The sequence below is a fragment of the Temnothorax nylanderi genome, unplaced genomic scaffold (genome assembly GCF_030848795.1).
Source record: "Temnothorax nylanderi isolate EJ_2023f unplaced genomic scaffold, tnyl_v1.0 TNYL_tig0293_pilon, whole genome shotgun sequence".
Classification (NCBI taxonomy): domain Eukaryota; kingdom Metazoa; phylum Arthropoda; class Insecta; order Hymenoptera; family Formicidae; genus Temnothorax; species Temnothorax nylanderi.
In genome coordinates, this window is record NW_027249355.1 from 62186 (window position 1) to 78259 (window position 16074).

The following is a 16074-nucleotide window of genomic DNA, read 5'->3' on the forward strand; positions in this document are numbered from 1 at the left end:
GATGATGGTCGAGAATTGTGCCATAATATTATTGGTTTATTAACATCATCATCAGAATATCCAACCAAACGCAATGACACAAATGATAGGAAAAATAAAGAGTCACTAAATCTGTTTTCAGACTTTTTATTTTCGCTATTATCACTTTCATTTCCACTGTTACCGCATTCGTCATTACTGCTATCTTTTAATGTGTGAGGTTTTTGCATATATTCGGAATGGCCAGAACTACCGTCACAGCCCCATTTTTGTTCGAAAGCGAGCTTTCGCAAACGACCGCGTGAATAATCGCGAAGAAAATTATAAGTTAAACTTAGAATTATTTCGGAAATAACCGACGTTATTCACGGCGTAAACAGCTGATCGGTTGCCGACTCCGAAATCCGCTGAGTTCAACTCGAACGAAAATTCGGTGGGTCGACGGCCGATTGGCTCAACTAATTTTTCGGCTCGTTACCGGGGATGCGTGACGCGCTGGTATAAAAGGCCCGGACCTCCGCGCGCGGCTCGCACTCGATTCTAATACGTCCGTTGTAGTAAATCAAGCAAATTATTTCGTGCGATACGAGAAGGCCTTGCGTTGCTCGCGTAAAGTCTCCGATGACGGTGCGATACGTGGCTCGCGGAATTAAACATCGTTTCCGCGAAGTACTATAATTCGAGACGGTACAAACCGTGGTTCGCGGAATAAGAGTCGTTTCTTCGAGGAATAAACTCGTGACTCGCGGACGCTGTAAATAATTGTAAATAACTAGAGATTAAAAGACTGTGTAAATACAAGAACAAGAATTCTGCAATAAGCCCTTCTCACGCGCCTCTACTCCGACTCCTTCCTCCGCTCGCGCACAGAAATCAATTGTATTTTTTTAATCAATAATGGAATAGTGATGAATTTAGTCAACCGTTTAACTGTATGATTTAATAAATTTTGTAAAAAAATATGAGCACCTAAGAATAAATTAAATTCAATTATAGTGGGAATTTAACCCTTAACACGTTAGATATGCCATATCCGGTCGGTTTTTTAAATACGCGCCATTTCGAAACGGGTGATGGTAGTGGTCTGGTATGGGTCTGTAGAAAAACTTTCAGGTTTCGTCTTGAATGTCGAAGTTGAAGCAGCGTTAGTCTCGCCATAGAAGCCGAGCAAAAAGGTAAGGAAGTTTGTTTCGGGTATGCTATACCCACGTTACGTGTTAGTGGAATTTTTTGAGATGTTTCATTTTATTTATTTACCGCAACATATCACATAATTTGAGGTTATCTTACAATACGGATTATTTCAGGTTATAATACGAAATGGAAACGCGTTCGAAGTCACGCAGTACTTTGGAGATAGCGGACCTGCTTTTCCAACAGCACGAGGACGACCTTGATAATAATGAAAGCGAAAGCGAGAACGAAGAAGCGAATGTCGAAGAACAAAGTAGTAGCAAAACGGAGGAAGAATCAGATCTCATAACAGACGGAGAGGAAGCAGTTGGCCCAACGACATCGAAACGTGGACGGAAAAGCTACTTGCGTTCTAAAAATAACTTTAAATGGTCTCTCAAAGCTCCGGAGATAAGAGGTAGGCGTTCGTCGCAGAGAGAACATGAAGCAAGCGCGATAGGAATTGCTCAAGATGTGTTGACGGCACGTGAAACGTGGTCTATTTTATTTACGGATGAGATACTCGATAAAATTGTAACGCATACAAATGAGGAAATAGAGCGATTTGTAGCTAGACTTAGAGCGAGAAATATCTCCCAGCACTACAGTTTCTTAGATATTGTGGAATTAAAAGCATTCATCGAGTTATTATATTTCGCCGGGGTGCATAAATTAAGCGGCACAAATATTAGACGATTGAGAAAGCCTTATGGTATGTCAATGTTTCGATGTGGGATGAGCGAAAATCGTTTTCTTTTTTTACTACTCTGCTTGCGATTTGATGATAGAGCTACGCGCGAAGAACGTAAAAGCCAAGATCGACTTGCTCATATTCGCGAAACTTGGGAAGCATTTATTGCAAATTGCACGCTTATTATGAACCATATCAGAATGTGACAATTGATGAACAGCTTCTCGGATTCCGGGGTAAATGTATTTTCCGTATGTATATTCCGAACAAGCCTGACAAGTATGGCTTGAAAATTGTCATGCTAAATAACTCGTTGACTTCTTATATGTATACAGCTATCCCATACACTGGGACAGTGCAAAAGGATCCGATCGAAGCTGTTCCATCATATTATGTTAGAAAATTAAGCGAACCAATTTATAACAGCGGTCGGAATATTACCTGCGACAACTGGTTTACTTCAGTGCCGTTGATAGAAAAAATGGAACGTGAGTTTTCGTTAAATGTTGTAGGCACTATCAGAAAAAATAAGAGAGAAATTCCAGATTCCTTAAAAAAAAACCGCGTGAAGGAAACTGTCAATTTGCTTACCACGACAATAAGACGCTACCCAGATAGCACAGTGAATACGCAAAGTATTCTTCAAGTTTTCTCCTTTTCTGAATTGTAATTCTTTAGGAATTTATAGAAGAATACTATAAGAATGATTCAGGAAGTTACTTGCTATACACACGTGTAGTAACGCATCAATTATGGATAATAATTATACTTCACATTGATATCATTTGTTTTTATAATCTCATTCGTGCGATTGAAACGTTTGTTATTGAAAAACTAGCATCGATACACACACACACATATTCCATATGCATAACGTTACCTTCGGATTCTGAGGATTGCTCACTATTAGTTTCGTCGTATTTTGGATTTCTTTTTCGAGATCGTTTTTGGGACAGCTTATTATTACTTGTATATTGTTCACACAATATTTCGTCCTGGGAAGAGTATCCTGTGCATTGCTTTTCAAAATTTTTGGAATCCTCATAACTTTCTGCAATAAATTATAAAAACGATATAGAAAAAATTTATAAGAAATCATAGAAGAATACAGATATTACAGGACTTTAAATTGTAAAACTTTTAGACTCTTACTTACCGAATGGTCCAAACAAACAAGAGTACTTGTATTTCTTCCAATCTGATTTGTATGGTACTTCTTTTTTTATCCACATTGTAAGCATGGATTTCTTTTCAGTAGGCCAATGGATAATTTTATTTATTTTATCACCCAGTTAGCTGGGATCGTTTGAAACCACTTTTCAACATGAACAACATAAAACATCTGTAACCAATTGTTCATTTTATACCATCCTTATACTTGTACATTGATCATAGAACAAATATACAGATGTACAGAATAATATAAAAGAAAATTTGAGATTTGTTATATTAACAGTTAATTACTAATTACTTTATTGTATTTCGCGCCTCTTTCCTCAAGATGAAATGTAGTACTCCTTGACTCTATGCCGAGGGCGCCACAAATTCTAAAGTTAAACCAAAGTTCCGTGCTCTCCCATCTCCCAGCGTCATTCCTTATTTTCGTGCCGAGGTAGTCACATCGTCCGTGCAAGAGTAATTATAGATATTCAAGATGGGAAAAAGAAAGCACAGGTATTCTGATTCAGACGAAGAAGGTAAAGAGAATAGAGTAGTTAAAAAGATGAGACGTCTATTGAGAAAGTTTAAAAAACAGAAGAAAAGTTCAAGTAAGTAAGACAATAAACGGTCGCAAATCTGAGCGTATAAGACGAAGAAAGGAGATCCTCTCGAAATTACATATACAATACGAAACGAATAAGCTCTAATACACGATAAAAGATCGATTACGCTACGTCATGGGCTCTAACACAGTTAGTCCAGTCAAAATACGATTAGACCTAGAAAAAATTGCAACACAAGGTTTTATTACGTCATTGTGTTCAGAAAAATATACTGAACAACATATTCAAATTCCGCCATTTTCCGCTATCCCTAAGTATGTTTTTTATTAACAATTTATAAACAAATTCGTTTTTCTCCACAAATACGATGAATTTTGAAATTTTTGTAGAGATCAAAGTTGTAGAACAGACAAATATCTACAAAAAATGTTCTTATGAGTTTTTCGAAATATCTCATATTATTTGAGATATTTGCAACGGAAGCTCAAAACATTATAGCGCTGCGCGCTTACGGCCAACATTAGCTAGATAAATTAGCATCTGTTTCCAGGGTGGCCACAAGGAGGCTGTTGGCTCGATTGTCACCCCATTTTTTGTTTTTTTATTGTTTTTGTCAAATATATATATCTTTTTATAATCCTACATATATATATATATCTAGGTGCGCAACTAAGTTTCCGGGTTTCACACATAGATGGCACCAATAACACATGTACTCAACTTACATGTCTGAAATTGTCTGAAGTTATAGCTTGGACATCTGTTAACAATAACCAGTCGTTATATAAACACATATCGCAACGCAAAAATATTTTTTCTAACAACGGAGATGTCGAGTTTTGTGCCAAATAAACAGCATTTGCGGGAAGCTTTGCTTTTCTGCTTTAACTTGAAAAAAAATGCAGCTGAAGCACGTCGTTTGCTTGAGGAGGCCTACGGCGAACATGCACCATCGAAAACTACCTGTGAAGATTGGTTTAAACGCTTCAGAAGTGGCGATTTCGACACTGAGGACAAGGAGCGCTCCGGAAGACCAAAAACAATTGAGGACGCCGATCTGCAAGCATTATTGGATGAAGATGATACGCAAACACAAGATCAACTTGCGGAGGCATTAAACATGACTCACCAAGGTATTTCCAAACGTTTACATGCCATGGGAAAAATTCAAAAGGAAGGAAAATGGGTGCCGCATGAGTTGACTGAGAGAGATGGAAAATCGAAGAGCCACTTCCGAAATTTTGCTTTTGCGGCATGAAAGAAAGAGTTTTCTTCATCGAATTGTTACTGGCGATGAGAAGTGGATATATTTAGAGAATCCCAAACGCAAAAAATCGTGGCTTTTACCTGGTGAAGAATCAACATCGACGGCACGGCCAAATCGTTTTGGAAAGAAGACAATGCTCTGCGTTTGGTGGGACCAGAAAGGAATCGTGTACTATGAGCTGCTGAAACCGAGCGAAACTGTCAATGGGCATCGCTACCGACAACAACTGATCAATTTAAACCATACATTGCTCGAAAAACGGCCAGAATGGGACACGAGACACGAACGAGTGATATTGCAGCACGACAACGCTCCGTGCCATCGCAGTTCCATCGTCCAGGACACCATCAAAACGCTGAAATGGGATCTGCTACCGCACCCGCCGTATTCGTCAGACCTGGCGCCTTCCGATTATCACTTGTTCCGGTCGATGGCGCATGGCTTGGCTGGGCTACATTTGACCAATTTCGAAGAAGTGCAAAATTGGTTGGATGAATGGTTTCGGTCCAAAGACGCGTCGTTTTATTGTCGCGGTATTCATGTATTGCCAGAGAGATGGCGAAAATGTATAGCTAGCGAGGGACGATACTTTGAATAAACCATTTTTTGTATTTCTCTTGAAATTTTCCATTTTTTATTGATAAAAACAACCCGGAAACTTAGTTGCGCACCTATGTACAATCATATTATATATATATATGTATATATATATATGTGTGTATACATAGACACATATACTAGTATCGAAAACCAACTCAAGTTCCTTGTAGAACCTAGAGAACTAGCAGCGACCGGTAGAGACTGCCGTGTGCTTGTTAGAACTCTCCGCTCCGCTCCGCGCGTAGCCTAGTAGCTCTTGTTGCAAATATCTCAAATAGTATGAGATATTTCAAAAAATTCATAAGAACATTTTTTGTAGATATTTGTCTGCTCTACAACTTTGATCTCTACAAAAATTTCGAAATTCATCGTATTTGTGGAGAGAAACAAATTTGTTTATAAATTGTTAATAAAAAACATATTTAGGGATAGCGGAAAATGGCGAAATTTGGATATGTTGTTCAGTATATTTTTCTGAATACAATGACGTAATAAAACCTTGTGTTGCAATTTTTTCTAGGTACCCCCCCCTTTTTTCCGTATTTTGACTGGACTAAGTGACGGGCCGCAGGCTCTAACCTGTCGGCGAGCGCTTGTATTTGATACAAGATCGATTGCGCTACGTCACGGGCTCTAACCTAGTGACGGGCCACAGGCTCTAACCTGTTGGCGAACGTTCGTATAAGATACGAGTTCAAATAGCGCTACGTCATAGGCTCTAACCTACTGACGGGCCACAGGCTCTAACCTGTTGGCGAGCTGTCGTATATGATATAATTCAATTGCGTTAGGGATTCTAACCTAGCAACGGGCCACAGGCTCGGTACTGTTAGCAAGCACTGGCTCAAATGAGAGGCAAAACTGATCTTCTTTCTTTTTGGTCACAAACAAACGACCGTTTCGGTAGTAAGGATGAAAAGTCCGGACATAATAATAATATTATTTAAATAATAAAATTATTTTTGAGCTTCTTTTGTGGCTAAATGGACATTATGGTACACTAGGAAGCCACCATTTACGATTGAGGCAAAGTAGTCCAGCACAATCCGTTCGGAAGGATCCGGAGGATCTTTTACGAAGCCTGTCACGGTCTCCACCAGACTATTCTCCGATTTTATTGGAGAACAATCGCCGATCATCTTCTTTAGAAGAAATCGACAAATCCGTTACAAATATTGTACAGGAGACAAATCAAGATACGGATCTAAATAATTATCCTAACACAATACAGGCAGAGGGGCAAATGTCGACTAAGGAGCAACCGACAACTAAGCATGTTGAAGGAACATCCGCCCTAGACAATTAAAAAAACTGAAACAGCTGAGCAAAATGAAGAGGTGGTTATAGAGGACCTGGATGTAGAAATTTTTTAGGCTATTGGTAACCGCGTGGACCAGGAAAGTGTGTTAGCTCCGGCCATTCCAAAGAGTATAGCGGTTCGGATTGAAGAAAGGCCTACCAAAAGAAGAAAGAGAGAAACTAATTAAGGAGCATGTTCCACCAAAGAATTGTATTTTGATTGATCCTCCTAAACTTAATGAAGAAATTAAGGCCTCCATAAATGAGACGACATCAAAACGAGATGGGCGTATTGTAGAGAAGCAAAAGAAAATCACCGCTTGTCTTGCATTATTGGGTAGCACTATAGCTGAGATTATCAATAACAGCACCTCCGGTAACGAAGATAGAAAACTATCACCATCCCAGATCTCTTTAGTTAAAAAACTCAGCGAATCTACTCGCTTATTAGCAGATCTACAAAGGGAAGAGTCGTTAACTCGTAGGAGTCTGATTCTCGCCACCATTAGCAGTTCACAAAAAGAAACGTTAGATTCATCTACATCAGATGAATGGCTTTTTGGCCAGAAGTTGGGCGAAAGACTTAAAGCTGCGAAGACAATCGAAAAATCGGGCCAGGGGTTAAAATAAAAAACTAAGAATACGGGAAAAGCAAAAAACTTCAAGGGCCCGCCTCGACGCTTCTCCTCAAAACCCAGGATGTCAGGCGGGTATCGAAACAAATCATACACTCAGAGCCAGCCCAACAAGAAAAACTGGGAGAATCAGTACGGAAGGAACCGCTACAATAAAAAACCACAGACTCCAGCTCAGCAGAAGAAAGAGTAGATATATCGGTTGTAAGTAAGCCAGCTGGCAGATTGAGACTTTTCTCAGAAAAATGGAGAGAAGTAACCTCCAATTCTAGAATTTTGAGTTGGACTCAAGGATATGTAATTCCTTTTTCTAAACCAGTTTTTCAAAGATCGTTCCCTAAAGAACCCTTATGGTCACTAAAAGAGAAAGCTATAGTTAAAGATCAAATTGGAAAATTAATTGAAAAAGGGGTTATTAGTCGATGCCAGTCTTGCAAAGATCAATTTGTGTCCGGTATATTCTTAATTCCTAAACCAGACGATACTTACAGGTTAATTCTTAATCGAAAAGATGAAGATTAATCCGCCAATGATAATTTAAAACAGGAACCTTTATTATAATCGACGCAAATGGCGAGTAACAATATCGCTTAATCACGACGTTTCGACCCGGGGGATTGGACCGGTCGCTTACCGGCACGGTTCCTGGAAGAGTTTTATGAAGTTAATAGACGAACAATCACTAAACACGACAATACTGCTAAAAGTAACTCTATCAATAAGTTTAACAGATTATTCAATAAGCACAATTTGTACGACTCGTTTTTCAACAATGACAGAACAAAATGGTCTATTAACATCAGGAATAGGACTATTCTCGACAATGTATTGCGATTTTTTAGCCTTGGCGATAAGTTCGGCCTACCCTTTGTTCGCTCGGTAAAGGGAGATCGATCACGCACCGCCGTAGACATAATAAAACACTTTGAGGTCAACAGTCATAGGATACCACATAATGTTATCAACCCAATACGCAACTCCATCGCAAAGTCTCTGCAGGTCTTCCTAAATTAGCCCGAGCATATTAATTATATAGATAGATTTATTTTGAAGGAATTTAAGACATGCAAAAGATTTTTGAGGGATAACAACGACATTCTTGTGACTAAAGCGGACAAAGGTCAGGTCACGGTTTTTATGGATAAGAGCGATTATAATAGCCGAATGATTGACCTTCTTAACGACGAATCCAAGTACAAAAGATTAGACAAGGATCCGATAAGGAAGTTAACCACTAAACTTAATAATCTTATAAAATCTTGGCATGATAACGAAATCGTTGACGATCGTACGTTTCATAAATTAAGATGCACGAATGGTGACCTCCCACGATGTTACGGGCTACCAAAAATTCATAAGGCTGGTTTTCCCCTACGCATAATCGTCTCAGCTATCGGAAGTCCGCTTTACAACGTAGCTAGCTACTTACACTGTATCTTACACGAGTCAGTGCGCCGCACAGTGGGAAATTTCGGTGACTTTTTGGACAAAAATCTTGTTAGAGAATGTTTATGAAACTGAATGAATTTTTTTTTTAAATACTCGTAAAGACTTATACTTTAGACAGGAACTGCGATAATTTAGTTATCGTTAAACCTACATTTAAAAAAATTATCAATTGCGAGTAAAAGTAAAACTCATGTATGTGTATGTGAAGTTGGCATATCAATTGTCAGCATATAAAAAAAAAGTGGAGTTCTCTTTGCATACAACCGAGTTCTATAGTTCCTGATAAATTTTAACAATAGTTCTGGTCATTTAACATAAATAAACGGAAGTTGAGAAATGATATGCTAACTTCCCGCGAAGTCAGCATATCATATAATTTTTTCGAAAATTACTCCAATGAATTTTATAGTTTTTGACGAGTACTATAGTTCTATAACATAGTTCTGACCATTAACTATCTCTAAATAATTATTAACAATTATTATCAGCATATCACTCGTACTACAGTGATATGCTATGCTTCTGCGATAAGTTCTCGGCTCGTTCGAGGTTTTAAACAATAGTTCTAAACTCCCTGACGATAGTTCCGTACAGTTCTTACCACTCCCTACCTTTAAATAATTATTAACAATTATTATCAGCATATCACTCGTATTACAATGATATGCTATGCTTCTGCGACAAGTTCTCGGCTCGTTCGAGGTTTTAAACAATAGTTCTAAACCCCCTGACGATAGTTCCGTACAGTTCTGATCATTAACTATCTCTAAATAATTATTAACAATTATTATCAGCATATCACTCGTGCTACAGTGATATGCTATGCTTCTGCGACAAGTTCTCGGCTCGTTCGAAGTTTTAAACCTCTGCGAGAACTTGTCGCAGAAGCATAGCATAACACTGTAGTAGGAGTGATATGCTGATAATAATTGTTAATAATTATGTAAAAGTAGAGAGTGGTAAGAATTGTACGGAACTATCGTCAGGGGGTTTAGAACTATTGTTTAAAACCTCGAACGAGCCGAGAACTTATCGCAGAAGCATAGCATATCACTGTAGTACGAGTGATATGCTGATAATAATTGTTAATAATTATTTAGAGATAGTTAATGGTCAGAACTATGTTATAGAACTATAGAACTCGTCAAAAACTATAAAATTCATTGGAGTAATTTTTGAAAAAATTATATGATATGCTGACTTCGCGGGAAGTTAGCATATCATTTCTCAACTTCCGTTTATTTATGTTAAATGACCAGAACTATTGTTAAAATTTATCAAGAACTGTAGAACTCGGTTGTATGCAAAGAGAACTCCACTTTTTTTTTATATGCTGACAATTGATATGCCAACTTTACATACACATACATGAGTTTTACTTTTACTCGCATTTGATAATTTTTTTAAATGTAGGTTTAAAGATAACTAAATTATCGCAGTTCCTGTCTAAAGTATAAGTCTTTACGAGTATTTAAAAAAAAAATTCATTCAGTTTCATAAAGAATTGAGCTCTAACAAGATTTTTGTCCAAAAAGTCACCGAAATTTCCCACTGTGCGCCGACCTGACTCTTATATTAAAGATAGCTGGTCATTCGCAAGACAGATAAAAAATTTGACAATTAACGATAACCAGATCTTATTCTCACTTGATGTTACGGCCCTTTACACTAACATCCCGAAGGAATTAGTCTTCAAGGCTATAGAAAATAGATGGAATGAGATCTCTACGAACACTAAACTTAATTTACAACAGTTCTTATACGCTATCGATCTTGTATTAAGTTCCACTAGTTTCTCCTTTAACGGCCAAATATATGAGCAGATTTTTGGTAGTCCTATGGGTTCCCCTCTTTCCTCGATCCTCGCGGACATGGTCATGGACGATTCAGAAACTCATTGCTTAAATGCACTCGGCTTTTGTTAATTCTCTTAACGTTGATGCGGATAGAGTGGTCGGGTACACATAAAATAACCAGGAACATATATCTAAGACGACGCTTTATTCGGAATACTTCCCTTCGCACGCTATTGCTTTCGCTCTCAAACGCCGATCGGAACCAACTGGCTTCGGGAATCGCGGACGGACACGAACGCGATCTCCTCACTACGGGCGGGCGCGAACGCTAACTACGCCCTCTTTCTCAACACACTCGAATGCGACCGCGGATCGGTAACTCCGAGTGTACCAACGGCAGTACAATACCTCTTTATTTTTCACATCCTCCCACCTTAGATTTTCCGCATATAGGATGAGGAAAATCTAACATCATAAAATAAAATAATGATTCTCGCATATCTCAAAATAACATCTTAGAACTAATTCACATTTTCATATAACAGCGAAACTGAACAATAGACATCATAGCTGCTAATACAACATAAGACTCCTTATCTAATAACTGGCTTTACAGTACGTCCACTACGAGTTTTGTACGGCACAGATTCAACTTTCTGTTCTATCGCTTTAGAGAGACTCAACTTCTCTTTCTTATCTTTCAAATCGCGCGCCGCGCTAACCTTTTTCTTATATAACGTATGTAGTTGCTCAGGCACAACATCGAAATCGACTTCAAAAGGATACAATCTTTGTACCGGACGCACTAATTGACCAGACGCAGTAACTAAACGCACTACTCTAATGACTCCGTCTTTTCCCGGAAAAGTCTCTATCACACGGCCTAGAGGCCAATCCAATCGCTTAGTACAATCATTTCCTATCAATACGACATCACCGATTGATATCTTACGAGTTTCGGAAGCTCCTTTATTAACATTATATTTAAGCTCGCCTAAATATTCGGTCCGAAAACGTTTTCTCAGTTCATCTTTTAGGTGCTGTCGATACTTAAACCTACCTTTGAATTTTTCCCTATTAATAAAATTGCAATCAGGTACTCCGATCTCGCGGATCTCTTGTAAGAACATACTAGGAGTGATAGGATTGAGATCTCTAGGATCTTCGGATAAATACGTCAAAGGTCTCGCGTTAATAATTGATTTGCAATCGCATAAGACAGTCGGCATTTCTTCATACTCCAAGCATGCTTTCCCCAGTATTTTACGCAAAATTCGTTTCAAGACTTGAATTAGACGCTCCCACCAACCTCCCCACCAAGGGGCGCTTGGTGGATTAAATTTCCACTCAATTTTCTGTACATGACAGAGTTCGGTGACTTTATTCCAGTCGATGCGCTTCAATAAATTACTACAACCCTCAAAATTGGTCCCATTGTCACTGTATACGTTACTCGGCCGACCTCTTCGGGCGACGAACCTGCGAAAAGCTTCCATAAATTTATCAGTCGACAAAGAAGTCACAAGCTTGAAATGCACAGCACGATATACAGCGCACGTAAAAATACAGATCCACGCTTTTATGTTCCCCTTTAGATACACGGGCCCCGCGAAATCAATTCCCGTTACTTCAAATACCCGAGCATCTCGTACGCGGTTCATAGGCAAAGGAGCCTGCGTAGCATCTAAAGGTCTAGCGCTCTGTCGTGTACAGATTACACATTTCTTTACAACAGATCTCGCAACTTTACGTCCGTGGATTATCCAGTATTCTTCCCGTAAGTGACTAACAATAAGTATTGCATTGACATTGCTATGTCCCAAACGCTCATGAGTTTCAGTTATTAATAATCTAGTTATGGGATTCTCGCCTAGCAAAATCAAGGAACGAATAAACATCATCACGTTGCAGTATCTTAGATTTCATACGTATCAATTCATCGTCAACCATAACAGCATTCATTGTTCTAAGTTTTACATCGTCAATTCCATCAAATGAATCTCTCTGTGAAATTCGTAAAACCGTCTTTTCCGCATTTTTTCGTTCATCAAGAGTTAAACTCCCACCATGTCTTTCCCTGTCGGGCCATCTAGTATAACTGATAAATCAATTAAGGGGTTAGACCACTGTGAAATTGTCAAAAAATTGAATTTTTTTTATTGGCTTAAAAAATCCTTTGAACCCTCTAGAATAAGGGACAAAAGGTCTCATACCCGCCCGAAGTCGTTTTCATTGAAATTTCGAGCTATTACTCAAGCGCTCCGAAATGCTCCGAAACGCGTACCTGCGATAAATCGTTACCTGCTCGGCGGGTTCAGCATAATGACTTACTACGAAGAGCTAAGCAGCGAAAATTTACTACAGCGGTGCATAGGAGGGTTTACGCAAAATAACAATGAAAGTCTCAACGCTCTCATATGGTCGTTTGCTCCAAAGCGAGTGTTCAGCGGCGCAAAGACGGTAGAAATTGCATCATATTTGGCAGCGAGCATTTTCAACGAAGGTTACGAGAGTCTTCTAAAAATGATGCACATTATGAATATAATAATTGGACCAAATGCCGTTGCATTGTGCACAGAGGTGGATGACACCAGGATTTCAATTGCCGACGTGCGATCATTCAAGGCCTCAAAAGAGGGAAGAGTCGAAAGAAGAGCGATGAGATCGGCTCTTGAAGAAGATTTTTATGAAGAGGAAGGTTCCCTTTATGAGGCAAGAATGGCAGATTAAGGGTGAGAAGCTTAAATACATTTTTTCACTGAAAAAACTAGTACCAAAACAAACGCGTTTTTCTCAAAACTATGTTTTTCAAAACGGTGTACACGATATCTCGAGATATAATTAACGAATCAACTTGAAATTTGGTACACTTATTCTAAGGACTAGTGTCTTTCGGTTGACGGACGATTTTGTCAATATTATGTTTTGTTCAATAATTATTAATAATAATAACATGTAATTTGGGCCCAAAAATTGCAGTCAAAAATTCAGGAATTTTTTTCTCGTCGCCAAAAATGAAAAAAAAATGAAATGCTTCGTCAACCGAAAGCCAATACAATATAGATAATGAGCATATTTTTTATTTTTGTTTCAGACGACTGGTTTTCGCGAAATCATGTACACCATCCGACCATGCGTGAAAATCATAGGGATGCGCGAAGCGGCTTAACTCGACGAGTTATATATTTTTTTAAACAACAAAATTTGGACACGTTTTTCAATGTGTATAGAAGATAATAAAAAAAAATTACTGGTGTTTCATAAATATTTTGTTAGAAATTAATTCCTGAAAATTACCCTGAAAAAACGCCCGTCACAGTGGTCTAACCCCTTAAGCCATGCAATCGCGCCTATCATTGTGTTGAACTTTGAAACTCTCGGAACATAAAAAGGTTCAACTTTTACATCATGACTAACATTAGACATTACCGAAATAATCTCAGTCTCATTTATCGGAGTTTTTAATACTGCGGTTTTACGGATCTCACTTTTAATCTCATCTTCTTGGTAGGTGACATTCGACATAGGCCACTCTGATGAATCCTTTTCAAGCCAGCTTGGCCCGTCCTAGTTAACTTTTATGAGAGTGCTCAAATCACACCCACGCGATGGCAGATCTGCGGGATTTTGATCTCCAGGAACATGTCTCCATGAATCAATTTTCGAAAGACTTCTTATCTCTTTAACTCGATTTTCTACAAAGGGTGCCCAAGGACAATTTCTTTTAATCCAAAATAAGACTGTACCAGAATCACACCAATATGTCACCTCTCTGTCTTCCATCCTCAGTGAATTTAGGTTAGAGTCGGCTAATCTCGTGCCCGTATAAGCGCCCTACTAAAAAAAAATCATGTGAGAATACACATGAGACCTCATATGTGCTCTCATATGAGGTCTCATACACTAACACATATAAATTCTCTTGAGATCTCATATGATGTATCGTGCTAAAATCTCATATGAGATCTCATATGCGATCTCATATATCATATAGGTTCTACGTTTTATAATTTCATAATTTGTGTGTGTGCGTGCGTGCATGCGTGTGTACGATCTTTACAGAAATTATCAGACATAATAGTTAATGAAATAGTATTGTAGAATTTTATATCCTGAAATATTTGGTTAAAAAGTGCAGCAATAATAAAGTTATTGATTAAAAATAAAATATTTTTAATATTATTAAAAAAGAATATAAGAAATAGTGCATATATAAAATAATGATTTGATATTGAACAGTAGAAATCACACTGATAGCTAATAAAGTGAGAAGTAATATTTTAGAAATTTTATAAGTAAATCTAGCAATAATGAAATGTAACTTCGTAACTTTTGAAATGTAATAAACTGTAATTGTTTTAAGTATATGGCGGTCATTATTTTTCTATCTAAAGAATACTAACTTGATATTAATTTTTCATTGTTAGTTTTAAATAATGTAATTAAAACATACAATAAAATTAAATATGGTAATACTTAAGGAGAGCTCCCTCCTCACCGATTTCGCTGAATTTAGGCTTAATTGACGCGTTTTTGCACAAAACGAACGAATCTGGCAGAAAAAAGTCCCGCTCTGCCCCGCGAAGCGAGATATTAACTGTTAAAGTTGACGACTATCAGGTTATGAAACCTGTCATACCGACGCTATGTAGCGACTGGTTTTACACTTGTTTGAAACATAAGTACATTGTTTTTTTACATATTTTTTGCTGGATTTTTTTTCATAATGTGTTTTTCGGCATCGAAATATGAGATTACTTGTATCAAAGCAACAGAGAATATTTTGGAACACAAATTATTTCTGTTACAGATATTAAGCGTTGAATCAAGAGACACGGTAGTGTCTCGCGCCAAGTACACGCGGAGCGAGACCGACCGTGACTCTTTTACGCGACGCGACGATTTGCGAGTACTCGAGATGTTGAGATCTCGATAACGAGTGAACGGATCAAGTTCTAAGTAGGCTTGATCGATAGCTTGGGGTCGAATTAGGGGGGGGGGGTTTCTCTTATAATATTTCCGCTACGTGCCCTACGAGCGGAGATATTGCGATGCAAAGTCCAAATGTGAAAATTTTTATTTAAGATACGTCGTTCAGATACGTCGACCGTTTCTCATCATGCCATCATTTCATTGGCTGGAGTCGCGTCCTTTTCACTTTTTCGGCACTGGTGGTGCTGCTAGTATCGCCAGTTTCGATGTATACGTGTGTGTACTGCGCGCAGTGCAGATAGTGCATTCAGCGCGCTGTCAGTCAGTTCAGTTATAATTCAGTTAACCTATCGTCGAGAGACACGGTAGTACGCGCGGAGCGAGACCGATTCCTTACGCGACGCGATGATTAATTCAAGGTAATTGTTTTATTATTATGTAATTCTATCTATATATTACTGTTACTTACTACTATATATATACTACTACGTTTACGAGAGTGTTTACACAGGTTAACCTAGATTGTGTA

At 38.2% G+C, this 16074-nt stretch overlaps 1 long non-coding RNA gene across 1 annotated transcript in view; it reads right to left on the reverse strand.

The window, feature by feature from the left end:
• Positions 1–2712: 2712 nt before the first annotated feature.
• The window catches only part of LOC139780702 (uncharacterized), a 78751-nt gene continuing 65389 nt past the window's right edge, over positions 2713–16074 (reverse strand). Inside the window, exons 2-3 of the long non-coding RNA XR_011720311.1 lie at positions 3000–3185; positions 2713–2894 (exon numbers count right to left, since the gene is read on the reverse strand). This is a non-coding gene — a long non-coding RNA (uncharacterized lncRNA). The remainder of the gene's footprint in view (positions 2895–2999; positions 3186–16074) is intronic.